The following is a 14,368-nucleotide window of genomic DNA, read 5'->3' on the forward strand; positions in this document are numbered from 1 at the left end:
CTATGACTGTAAGCTTGTGCCCTTTGACGTATGCCTCTCTCTCCTTGGGTCTTTTAGCCAATGCACTGCTCTCTGTTCCCATGTATTTGGCTTCTTTTTTTTTTTAAAGATTACATGTATTGGTGAGATCATAAAATATTTTTTCTTTCTGTGTCTGACTTTTTTCTTTTTTATAAAATCCTCATATAAGAAGCTACTACTGTTTATGAAAGCATGTATGAACCTGAAGGACATTATTTTCTGTTTTTTTTTTTTTTCTTCTTAAAAAATACCTAACTTGGCTGGGCCGTGATGGCGCACGCTTGTAATCCCCGTGCTTGAGAGGCAGAGACAGGAGGATCACGCAGGTTCAAAGCCAGCCGCGCGCGCTGGCTTAGTAGACCCTGTTTCCAAATTTTAAAAAAATGTTAAAATAGGTCTGGGAGTGTAGCCCGGAGGTAGAAAGGCTTCCAGGAACCCCAGTACCACCAAAAAAAAAAAAAAAAAAAAAAAAAAAAAAAAAAAAAACCTAACTTGTATACAGAACCAGGAAGTCTAACTCCAGATTCTAAATTGATAACCATCTCATATTTTCCCTCTTTAGAGTGAAATCCTTGGATAGATTATCAGGTTTGTGAAGTATCAAAAGAATACCTTATTTTCTAGTTCTTAGTTATATTTTTACCTTGGCCTAATTATTTACTTTCACTTCTATTCATTATATACTTTATGTGTACATCTTTGCTAGAATACTTTCAGTCTTTTGTGGAATGATGCAAACAAAGTTTCGCTACTTAAAATTACAAAGGTAAATCTAAATGTATTGTTCATTTACCACACAGACCTACCAACCTACAATTTTTTTTTTTTTAGGAAGGAAACTATGTGATAAACCTTCCGGATTTATATAAATGTGAACCCATTTTTAAGTGAAATAACTTCCTTAGGTCTGATTCCCTAAGTTTGTAATGAGAATAAAAGTTATATTGATCTTTGAATCTCTGATGCTCAATGAATATTAGTTTCCATTAGACAGGGTTTTATGTTCGCTTTGCTTAACAATGGGCATATAAATTCATAAAATGTCAACCATAATCTCTGCTTCAAGTGGATTAAAAGAAAAATTATTTTATATACTATATATTTCTTTATTCATATTTATAATTACATATGAATTCATATATAAATAAATATTCATATATAAAATAGATTTATATATACTAACATATATGGATATCTATAGATAGATCTCAGAGAGATAGGTAGATAGATAGAGTGCCTGGTAAGTTATAAGTACATTTCTAGGCACATTTATTTGTACTCTGATCTTAGAATCGTACCTAGTAAATAGTAGATGCTCAGTTAAAGATGCTGAGTAAATGAAAACAAAGACTTCACATCACAGAACTTAGAGTTTATTGGAGAAAAAAAGGCATTGAATGAATACAGAATGTAAAGTGCTGTTAAGTGCAGTGAAGAAAAAGCAAGGAGCAGGAGGAGTGATGCAGTGGGGTTAGGAAGCAACTGTAGAGAGAGATGCACTGCTGCAGTGGGGACCTGGATGACCTGTCTGCCTTGCAGGCAGGCAGGATAAAATGCAAAAGCTGTGAAATGAGAATGTGCTTACTAGGTTCAGGGAATAGAAGGAGGCCAGTAAGTTAGTAAAACAGAGAGTCCTTTCCACTCTAGATAATTTACTAATGCCAAATGCTGCTAGATACCATACACGTGACAGGAACCCAATTGGTAATATCATAGTTTAAGGAAAAAAGGAAGAATGTGTTATATCTGGAATGGTCAGTGAATACTGTGCAAGGGAGTAGGTTTTAAAGGTAGAAGAGGGTCCCTGGCATCTTTCAAAATGCTCTTAGAAAAGTCCAGCACTAGCATCCTCTGGGGACTTAATAGAAATATAGACTTCTTGTTCCCCCCTCAGCCTACCTCTTCAGGGGATCACATAGATCGTGCCTTAATCAACTTACAGGGTGATTTTTGTACAAGCCAAAATTCAGAAGCAAGTTCTAACATTGCTTCTTGAAGTTTAATAGGCATACATTTCCCTTCTCAAGATGAATTAAAATGCAGGTACTCATTTAGCAAGTTATGGCTAGGGCCTGAGATTTAGCATTTATAACAAGCTCCCAGGTAGAAAAGATACTGTCAAGAGACTGTACACTGAGACCTAGCTGAGATCAGCCAACTTTTTCTCTCAAGGGCCACAGGGTAAGTGTTTCAGGCTTTGTAGACCACGTGGCTTCTGTCACAACATTGTACTGTAAAAGGAACTAGGTGCAACCTATAAATGAATGAATACATTCCTGTAAAACTTTGTTTTCAGACACTAAACTTATAATTTTATATAATATTTATGAATCTTCAAATATTATTATTTTGCTTTTTTCAAATTATCTATGTAAAAACTATTCTGAGCACATGGGCCATAGTTTGTTGACCTTTGGCCCAAGGTAAAGTTGTATATAAAAGGGCATTTCTGTCTTCTTGCTGCCTACTTGTGTAATCAATGCCTCACATTTATGTAGAAGAAAGCTAAAAAACATTATTTTCTGCTGGGTGTGGTAGCTCACACTTGTAATCCCATCATTCGTGAGGCTGAGACAGGAGGATTATGGTTCATTGACAGCCTCAGATACTTAGTGAGGCCTTTGCAACTCAGTGATACCCTGTTTCAAAAATTAAAGGACTAAAAAATAGGGCTGAGGGTGTACCTGGAGGAACAAGGTCTCTGGGTTCCATCCCCAGTACTAAGTAAATAAATAAATAAATAAATAAATAAATAAATAAATAAATAAAACAGAAATGAAAAATAAAAATAAATTATGTTCCTCCAAAAAAGCAAATGGGGCTCCAGAAAAAAATGTATTTTTCATTGTTAATAGCATTCTAAAAAATAAATGCATGTACTTATTTATTAAAATGTAATAGACTATGTACAGAAACAGTATGCATCTGCATATATATACATGAAAAATGTTGTAGAATAAATAGAAGTGAGATTAATAGAGAAGAGAACAGATAAAAATGATAGCTGGCATCAAAAGTCTGGAAGTCTCTGCTTCTGCCTAAGGAAAAAGCAGTTTCAATGGATAGAAGTTATAGGGAGTTAGATTCCAATTCATCCCGAGAAATAACTTTCTGAATGATTGGATTTGTGCAGCCACACCACTGATTTCCCCAGGAGGTCATGTTTTCCCTGTCACTAGAGTTATATTAGAAAGACTCTTCTTGTCTGATGAACATGATAAAGGAGAAATTCTATGCTGGATCCAGGGCTGATTCCAATATCCAAGAATGTTCTCAAAGGGATACAAACAGAGTGTGACAAAGTGAAATTAACTGTTGGTAGATGACATGTAGAAGACCCACAGTACTCAACCTTATTCTCTTAAACTCTTTCCAGTAGTGTCTTCATTAAGTTCTTAGGTCCACAGGGTTTGATGTTTTAAGAGCTTCTTAACTAGCCTCTGCACCTCCATTCTCACCACCTCACTCCAATCCAGTAGCCAAGGGTCAGAGAGATCTCCTGAATCCACAGCTCTGATGATGTCACTGTCCTTCTCCTCCAAATATTCTGTTGTTAAGATGAACTAACTACTCAGTGGGTTTCTAATTCTGACATTTAAACGCTTTCAAGCTTTATACTCCCCTACTCTTGCTCACTCAGAATGTACCATTTGCTAGTTGCCGGAGTGCCTGAGGCAACCCCACCTATCTTCCTGATCCTGGCAGCTGCTGTGCCCTCCAACCACTCCCACTGCCATGTTCCATCTGTCCAATGCTACCCCTCCTTCAAAGCCCATCTTCTGTTCTATCTCCTCCAGGAAGATGAGCACACACACACACACACACACACACACACACACACAGCCCTACCTTTTCATCCCATAGGATTTTGAACTCTCTTTATAGTTTGGAACAGCTTTCAGTTGTCTGAGCTTGTTTCTGCTAGCTTGTCTGCCTTCTGCACATCTCTGCAGTCTTAACTCACACAAGTCCCCTCTCCTCTATTAGGTATCTTTCATTTTTGCCTCTGTTGCTTCCTCAAATGATCCCAGCTCCTTCCCATCTCAGACCCTTGAAGTCCTCTTTGCCTCTAATATCTTCTTCAGGGTTACATCTTTGCATGGCTGACCCTTTTCATCACTCAGCATCCAGTTCAAATGTTACTCTCCCTGACTTCCTTATATGCTCACTATATTGGTTTTTATTTCTGTTGGAACATGTGGCACTATCTATATTTTGTTTTCTTTCATGTTTTACCATTTGCGTATGATCACTTCTTTTGCAGTACTATGGGAAGTAAAGCCCATAAAAACAACTGCTTCAGAGAAGTACTACGAGGAAGGTAGGTACCAAATATCATGAAGGGAATTAGCTATTAAATCTATGTGCTTTAGTAGTTACATGATCTGATGATCTGATTCACTTTTTCTTTCCCACTTGGTCATTATTAGGTGAGAGTGGTGAAAATAGCTAGATTAAAGTAATGAATAAACTCTGCTTTATGAGATATTATGCTCAGAGTTCACTTAGGCAATGAATATCTATGCTAAGGAGCCCCACAGTTCAGGTGAGAGATGTTTAATAAAAAATAATGAAAGCTCATTAGCCAATAAAATAAAATGCATATCATGTATAATACTATGTCTTTTACTGCTAAAGTAAGCAACTAAACAAGGACTAAAACTTCATCTAGAGAAAGTAATGTAGAAGGCTGCGTGCCACATTACTTTGGTAGAGATAGGGATTTGTGATGATGTGGAAAAGAGAAGAAAAAAGGGTAAATGAAATAGTGGGGAAAAACAGAACACAGAAACTGAAAGTATTGTTGAAGAGCACACGTGGAATCCCCCCCCCCCAACACATGAACAAAGATTAGGGATTATAAAGGGCTGGAAGGTTAACATAAATCTAACTTCAGGAGTGTAGGTCAGACAGAGCGGCTGGGGGAATAGGCTTTAATTTTTGAGGACTCATCTGATTTGATGTTTCCTCAATAATATATCAGTGATAGTTGGGCAGAAATTACACCACAGCTGGACATCTGCCTCTGCTGAGCTTAAACACCTTGGCAGGGAGAATAACTCTCTCGATGTGCCTTCTGAAAAGTTATGATGAAAGTCAGAGCAAGGGAATAAATAAGGAAAGCTAGTCAGCCACAGTTCCGAGAGTCACTTTCCTGATTACTATAGCAATTTTAAGGCAAAAGAAGACATCCCAAAACAGGAGGAAATACTGTCAGAAGCAAAAATCTATATTTAAAATATAATAGAGACGCCTTCTCGTAGAACTCCATTACAAGTCATTCAAGGCAGTGTACCATTGCCAAAATCCTGAGGGCTCTCAGAAGTAAGAGGCAAATGAAATGTCCACACCAATTCCTGTGGCACACACATCAAGTACCCTCAGCAAATGCCCAGTGGATGGCACACGCCCGGAAAGCAAGGAACCATCCACATTATCTCTAATTGCATACCACACGCTTTGATAACCACCCACCAAAATATCACACTGGAATTACAAAGGAACAGTCCTCATTATCCTTATTATCTCCCTCTTATGGAATTAAAGAAATAACAGTGTGCAGAGTAATTTACAATTTTTCTTAGCATTATAAACACATCAAAAACAAGCTTTGTTGAATCAAGGGAAGTTCAAGAAACAAAGGCAGCAGACAGACACTCAGGTGCTCTTGTGTCAGTTCAGCCTTAAAATAGTGTGTGGTTAGAAATGGGTGCTGTGGACACGGGAAATCTATGTCTGGAAAGTGTTTGATCTTAGGAAGGTTCATCTACCCTGTCAGGCTCAAATAACTCACTGTAGAATATGCATCATATCACTATACACATCATGGATTGTCACTCAGAACTGTAGGAGAGAGTCTGTGTAAACTCTTAGCATATGCTGAACACATGATAAGCAATAGATGTCAGCTGTTTGCATTGTTTCTCTCATTATACTGTCTCACTGTAGAGTACATCTTTGTTGAGTAGGCTCCATAGTTAATGCTTTGTGGGAGGAATGAATTGTTGGTGTGAGACAGTCTCATTTTATGCCAAAGATATATTCTTGAAAAGGTCTCATAATTCAAAACTGACATAATTCAAGATTAACGTTGCCATCATAACAAACAAAGTAATTGGAAGTGATTCTCAAAGTGCTTAAATCTGAAATAGCTGGAGCTTGGAGGTTGAGTGTGTGGCCACGTCACCACCATTGTTACCACTTAATTTGGCTTGTTATATAAGACAGTTTTGCAAACTCAATGTGTAGCTAGATGAGAGATTTTTTTGTTTTGCTTTGTTTTCATCAGCATCATCTCTAATAATTTGCAGAACACCCTATCCTAATTCAGTAGGGCTGCCCATCATGGTAGTGGTTTGTCCTTCGTAGCATTCATTAAACAAACATAAATTCTTTCCAACATCACTACCTTTCAACTGGAGCACTGTCATTGCTAGAAAATGAGAGTACTTCCTTGACATTATTAGAACAGAATTAAATTTATAGTAAGAGTGATTGCTAAAATAATGTTATAGCAGTCTGGTGAATCATTTGCATGTTCTGATATTTATAAACAACAGCTTGAGTCACCTGGTGCTGATAAAAGAGAATAGGCATTCCATTTTACTGGCCAAAATGGAGAGAGTTTGTGCCAACAGTTACATAATTTATAATCCTTTTGGCCTAAAAATTTTAGAATAATATAATAAATACTAATGTATTTCAAATTTTATATCCACAATGTGATTCATTTAAAATATGTATTTAAATGTTTAGAGAAATAATTTTATTCTTTAGTTCCTTGTTACTGTAATGAAACACTTGAGGTATTTAGCTTAGTAAGAGAAAGGTTTATTGAGCATATAAGGTTCTAGAGGTCCCTGTCTAAGATCAGGTAGCCCTATTGCTGTAGAACTCTGAGAGGGAGCAGATGACCAAGGTGAGAAGCCTGTGTCTGAGTAAGATGGTCACATAACACCCAGAAGGAGAAAGAGACCTGGCTGTGGTCCTACAATTCCTGAGGAGATTGCATATCTCCAAAGATGTCAGGACTTCTCACAGGGGCTCACCTCTTTTTTTTTTTTTCGTGTGTGTGTGTGTGTGTGTGTGTGTGTGTGTGTGTGCAGTACTGGGGATGGAACCAGGGGAATTTTACCTCTGAGCTATATCCCCAGCCCTAATTTTTATACTTTATGTTGAAACAAGGTCTCACTAAGTTGCAGAAGACCTCACTGAATAGCTGAGGCTGTCCATGAACCATGATTCTCGTGTCTCAGCTGCGCAAGTACTGAGATTACTCTTAACGATTCTTAAAGGTTCACAGCACTCCTCAGTACTGCCTCCCTGAGGATCAAGCCTTTACACAGGGTCCTTCGAGGGACTCTCATCCTTGAAGCAGTGTACAAACTCTAATAGCTCCACTAAACACAGTGAGTGGCCATGGCTGCAGAAGCTTGTCACATAAATGAGGGCCCTTATAGTCTTAGTAGCCTGTAATTGATTCTGGTAAAGTCCCAAAACACAGATTTACCATAATGTTAATGTGCCAGTGACTCCCAGGGCTTAATTGTTTTCTAACATTTATAAACGTATCTATTGTCCTAGCAATGTGCAGAATAGAGGTCTCCCAGCAAGTGATTTCCTAGCCCATGAATCTTCATGAAGTAAAAGTGGAAATGGCTCCCTACTCTGCCAATGGTGTGGCACTCAGAGGCAGGAAGCAAAGATTTTGTGCTAACTGTTCTTTCTACTCTCTCAATTATTGACAGGATCCCTCTTGACATCAGATATCTTTGGTAGCATCTTATGGGCTAAAAAATCTTTGACCACTGTAGGGTAGTCTGTCTCCTGAGAAGCACTCTGGGTAGAGTAATTTTGAAATGAGGTGGGGGATATCACATGATGAGCCACGATTTTTTTCTCATAAACTTGGAATACAATAATGAGAAGGCTAGAACTTAGTAAGCAACCTTCTAGAAAATATTAAAGTTGTTGGCAAGATTCTACCCAACATTGTGACATCAAAGGCTTAAAATTGAGCAAATTTCAAATTTCATTGGATTGTGGGTTTTCCCTCTTAGTCCTTCTCTTTCGTCTATTTTGTGTCTCCTGAGTTTTCTGACAGACCAGATCTCTCTCACACAGGAAACTAACTAAACCACACAAAACTCCATAGCTTGATTTTCTTCTTCTTCACTCAACAGTGGCCTTTGCTCTCTCTGAATCTAAATTTGGATTATTGGCAATCTTTGTGAAAGCAATTATTCATATAAAGCAGGATTTTTCAAAATACCTATGCAGAACACAAATTCTACAGGATACCCCTTAGAAAAAGAAGAGACTTTTACTGTCTCATTAGTACAGAAAATTTCTAAACATCATAGAAGCTATCTTAACTTTGCTTGCCTGAATACTTTCCAGAATTTCACCTTGCCATCACCTTTAAAAAAAAAATATATCACATCCTCAGAGACACTGAGATAAAGAAAGTAGTCTTTGCTCAGGCTCTGGCTAGCTATACCAAGGGAAACGGAGAACGCAAGGAAGCACTTGTGTATAATGGGTAATTCATAACTGTCATTATCTTTAATCCCAAATTAGCAATTATCAGATAAATACTCGAATGTGAGTGTCTATGTCCACACATACGTATTTATCTAAGACAGGTGACTCACATTCTCTGCACCCCAGGTTTTATCATTTTAATTGCCTGGTCAATGTTGAAGCACCATCTCTATAGCTGCTAAATTGCAAGAGTTTGTCTTTATTTTTACCTTTCATATTATGCCTCTTATTTTATTTTTGTTATCTTAATTTTCTAAAGACTTCTTTGTGGTTTTATGGCTGGCTGCCAGCATTCTGGGAAGTACATGTTTTTAAATCTTATCTTTTTTTTTTTTAAGATCTACACACTTAAAATGTGCACAGTAAGAAACACTATCTCCAAAGTTGGCGTTGTTTGACTTTTCAAGAACAAGTTCAAGTTGAAAGAAGCAGCACTGTTTATTTCTCATGGGCCTGTCCTTTGGCTCACTCTCCAGGAAAATCCTCTTCCCTTCAGATCAAAACAGCCAACTGTCTCCCAGTGCATTAGAATACAGTCCACATTTACCCACAATATCACACAGTGATTTCAAAAATCTGGGCTTACACACATCTGGAGGTTGATGGCAAGATGCCCCAACTTAGAACGGCTTTTAGAATCCATGTGGAGGATTTTGATCCCTTTTGCCTTGTTTTAAATTTTTCTGTTTTGTTTTTCACTATTGGAGAAATCTCTTTTTCCTGCCCAGTCTATTTTAATTATCACACACACACACACACACACACACACACACACACACACACACACCAAGTCACATAAAGGCCAAGGGGGAAAAAGTGAAAGGTCACCTTCACAATGGGTTTTCCAGGATTATTTAGATGTAATGAATAAAATTGCAAATTCTATTGAGGCTTTTAGAACTAATGAAAATTATCAATGTGTTACACAGCTGCATTTCAGTTTTGTTTGTCTGAGCCTGGAACAGAATAGATTTTATAAATAGAACTTAAATGTGACCACAGAGCATGCATACTAATCAGTTCATTTTAAGATATTGTTTTGCAATACTTTTAAGATGCACACATGCTGGGAAAAATTACTTGTCAGAGAAACAATGTGGAGCAATTTCTTACCAAAGTTGCTAATGGAACTACTTTTTTCTTTCTTTCTTCTTTCATTTTTCTTTTTTTCCCCTGTTTTCCTTTTAGTATGAGTTATCTCTCATTATCCATCTTTTCTTTTAGGTAAATGTTAAAATGAAAAAGATTTAGAGAGAAGTAAGGCATTTTCTCCAGGAATTTCTTTAGGAAATACCACTCATTTGTATAAAGGTATCCATTAATTTGGGAAGGTTAAAATAAAGGTAATCAAAAATCTTGGTTCCCACCCACTGAGCTGTATCATCTATTACACATTTCCTCCACTCACAAAAATGTGGAGGGGCTTTTCTTCCCTGGCTCTAAAGAGATTGGAAACACTGGGATGGAGTGTTAAGTGGTCCCCCACTGAATGTATTCTCTATCAAGCTACTGATTTTCTGTAAGTAGGCAATCCTATCTGAATAGTTCTGATATCTGGATAAGTTCCCTCCTCTTTGACAGCACACCCCCCTGCGGGGACGCATTTGTTTCACTTGTTTGAAGGTAGAAATCCCAGGGGTGGGTTTTGATGTGGGATAAAGCACTGAGCCCAGAGCTTCCCTTAAAGGTGAAATCCTACACTCTTTTAGAAGAGGAAAGGTGACTGAAAGGGAAGCTTCACTTCCCCAATCATTAGCAGGCATGAATGTGAAATTGTGAAACACTCCAATCTATTTTAAAAGCCTGGTGTGGCCTCTGTAAAGGTGCACCTCATCCATTTCCCACCGGGTCTCATGAAGGCCACAGTGAAACACAGAGTTTTGAGGAATTTGCCGTCCTGGGGAGAGAGAGACCAGAAATGACTTGGACATTTAAAAGGCATGCAAATGCAAGCCATCAAGATGTTAGCTATTCTCTAGTACCCAAACTCTCACTACATTATCAACAAAGGATAGAAAAATAGACTGGTGAATACCAACTTCTCAGAAAACAGAACCATCAAATATGGATTGTATGCTCACCATATAGTACTATGCATAAAGTATTGTGTTTGTACCAAGCTCTGCTGGACGGGCATTATCTCAGGAATTGACAGTGAAGTTTCATGTGTGAAATCCAGGCAATAGTCTCTATTTGTACAACTTAGGAGCAATATATTTTTTTTTTCCGTACTGGGAATGGAACCCAGTGACATTCTACCTCTGAGCTGTAACCTCAGCCCTATTTCTGATTTTCTTTCTATCTTTCTTTCTTTCCTTATTTACTTTCCGTGGTGGTACTAGGGATGGAACTCTTCTACCTCCTGGCCACCTCCTCGCTACACTTTGTTTTTTTTGTTTTTGTTTTTTTTTTTTTTTTTTTTTTGAAACAGGGTCTCTTAAGCCAGAGAGGCAGGCTTCGAACTTGTGATCCTCCTGTGTACGCCTCCCAAGCGCGGAGATTACAAGCGTGCACCACCATTCCTGGCTCTTATTCTTTATTTTTAAAACAGTGTCTCACTGAGTTGCAGAGGATTTCACTAAGAAGCTGAGGCTGTCCACGAACCATGACCCTTCTTTCTCAACCTCCCAAATGCTGGGCAATTAAAAAAAAAAAAAAAAAACATCATAAGCAACGGCGTGGTGGCACACGCTTGTAATTCCAGCATTCGGGAGGCTGAGACAGGAGGATTGCAGTTCGTGGACAGCCTCAGCTACTTAGTGAGGCCCTCTGCCACAGCATGAGACCCGATTTCAAAATAAAGAATAAAAAACAGGGCAGGGGTTGTAGCTCAGAGGTCGAAGTCCCCTGGGTTCCACCCCCAGAACCGCAAAAAAAAATTAATTAATAATAATAATAATAATAATAAATAAAAAATAAAAAAGCATCATAACGCTTTGAAGTAGACACAGACAAGAGCATAAATATGAAGCAGAAGAGGAGAAATGAGAGAAGGAAGATACGGAGGAGAAAGAAGAATGACAAAAAGGATGATAGCCGGGCGTAGTGGCACACACTTAAAATCCCAGCATTCGGGAGGTGGAGACTGGAGGATCACAGTCCACGGACAGCCTCAGTCACTTAGCGAGGCCTTTCACAACTCAGTGTGACCCTGTTTCAAAAAATAAAAAGACTAAAAAACAATAGGATTGGGCGTATAGCTCGGAGGCAGAGTGCCTCTGGGTTCCATCCCTAGTATTGCAAAAAAAAAAAAAAAAAAAAAAAAAAAAAAAAAAAACAAGATGATAAAGGCAAAGAGACAGTACATAGTCCCCAAAGTTTAAAATATTTATTATCCTTGTAAATATTTACTAGTCCTTGACTGAAATATGCTGCCCTGTCCTTTTCAATATTGATTAGTCAGAAAAAGTAGCTTGGAAAATGCATAGTCCTTAAATAATGGTACCTGATGAGTCTAGAAAAGTGGAGTGCAATGAAAGACACAGAGAAGCAGTGACCCTCCTCCCATACTTACAGTTTGGTACTAAAAGAGATCTGAGCATCATATAACCCAAGGTTCCCAAGATGCCACTCTCCTGTGAGAATGTGAGAAGATTGTAGGGGTACCTGGAAGAGCAGGTTTTTGTTTTAGCACAGCTAGCATATCAAACACACAGTCTCCCAGATCTTATTGCTTGGGATGAGGCTAAAGTATAAAGTAAACAGTAGTACAAATGGTAGTTGGTATATTAAATTATTATAAAGTATTAAGGTGGTTTACGAATGAGTATAGTCTACGGAACAGAGAATTTAGTTCAATCTCCTTCCTTTTGATTTTTCAATTGTGAGAAATAAGTTAAGATTATACTTATATCCTAAAACAAAACAAAAAAGACACATGCTCTGATATCCCATGATTATAAAGCAATAATACATTTTCTCTATTTTAGAAATAAAATATTGTTAAAAAACATATAACATAGAAAACAAAGGTTTGTAATAATCCCCTTGCCAGAACTCTATGCTAATAATTTGATATACATCAATATATCATTCCAGATCAAGTTTTACAGGAATGTAATAATACATACTATTTGCTATGCCAACAATATGAGTTTTTGGTTTAGTTTCTGATATTTCTGAGCTATACATTATTGTTATTGATCATGGAGTAATGTTTAGACTTTTGATGGAAAATAAAAGGGTCATTACCTGGGATAGTAGTTGCATTCCAAGTAAGTGCATATCAGGAAGCAGGGTATAAATGAGGAAGGCTTTTATCCATTAAATCCAGACACAAAAAAGGTGGGGAAGCTAAATGAGTGATAGTGAGATTCTTGTGCAGTTCTTCCAGACATTCCTCATTTCTGCCTAGGTTGCAAGTTAACCTGCAAGGTTAATGTAATTGCTGACAGCGCACAGGCCCCGGTGATGATGAAATATACCACCTCTTCCAAGAGTTTCTGGTTCCCTCTTAGCCTTCCTCACTTTTTATTTGAACTGGTGGTCCTCAAACTTTTTTAGATCATAATCCCAGTTTAGGAAGGCCAACTCCCCTACCTGCAGGTTACAACCAGACCATCCAGGGTGTTTTTCAATAGACATTACGCTTGTTGATGAACTATTATTTCAAAGGGAGGAAATAAACTCTAGCAAGATAGTCTTCAAGTGGAAAACATGATTCTGGCTGTGTGTGTGTGTGTGTGTGTGTGTGTGTGTGTGTGTGTGTGTGTTGTGTGTGTGTCTGTGTTGCTGGGGATTGCACCCAGGGGCATTCTATGGAGCTATACCCACAGCTCTATTATTATTATTATTATTATTATTATTATTAATTTATTTGGAAACAGGATCTGGTTAAGTTGTTGAGGGTCTCCCTAAATTCCTGACGCTGGATTCAAATCAATGATCTTTCTGTTTCAGCCTCTCCAGTATGGGGAGTACAGTGGTACACTACCATGCCTGGCTGTACATTGACATTTATAATATGCTGCAAAACATTTAAATGTCGCAGAATTGTCACAATGGCATAGAGTGCCATGCCAGCACCAGAACACAGCTGTTTTTGCAAAAGAATATGAGTGATTTGTGTTTGAACCAATACACCATGTTTTAAGTCTGGTTATTAAAGAATTACAGGCCAGAAAAATATTGCTAAAGTACATATGTAGCTATGGACTTTAGAGTTAACAGGCTACAACAAAATAAATCAATAATGCTTAATAGTCATTTATAATTTAAAAAACAACTAAAGGCTATGACCAAATAAAGCAATGGATTGGAAATAAAATGACTTGCCTAAAAATTTCAACTGTACACATATCAGTATGTGGTATGTGTCCTCTGAAACATAATTAAGATCATTGTGGAAGGCTAGCTTAATACTAGCCTTCCACAGATAGAATCTAAAACCTGCTAATTTTGACTAACCAATACAAAATTTGTGTGACCTTTAATCACTTACTATGCAAATTGTCTTTTTTTTTTCTTTTTCCAGTGCTTCCCTCTCTAGTTGGGATTAGTGAAAACTTTCACGCAATATTGGGGAGTGAGGGCTCCTTTTTAAAATCCCTGAGGTTCAGGAGGGACTTCTGTTCTTTAGTCTGCAATGGTAACCACTGAGCTGCTTACACTCCTGACTCATATGGGCTCCTACTCAAGTGGGAAGCTTGGCCACTTCTACATAACACTTTTGTCTCTGAGTCCTTCCCTGGAGATGCCACAATTAGAAGGATTGTACTTCAGCACCTACACAGGTACCTTACCTAGACACATGCCTGGCCTCTCAAAAATAACTCACAAATTATCTGGTATCTGGCTGACTTCC

This window comes from Muscardinus avellanarius, assembly GCF_963383645.1.
Source record: "Muscardinus avellanarius genome assembly, chromosome: 7".
NCBI lineage: Eukaryota > Metazoa > Chordata > Mammalia > Rodentia > Gliridae > Muscardinus > Muscardinus avellanarius.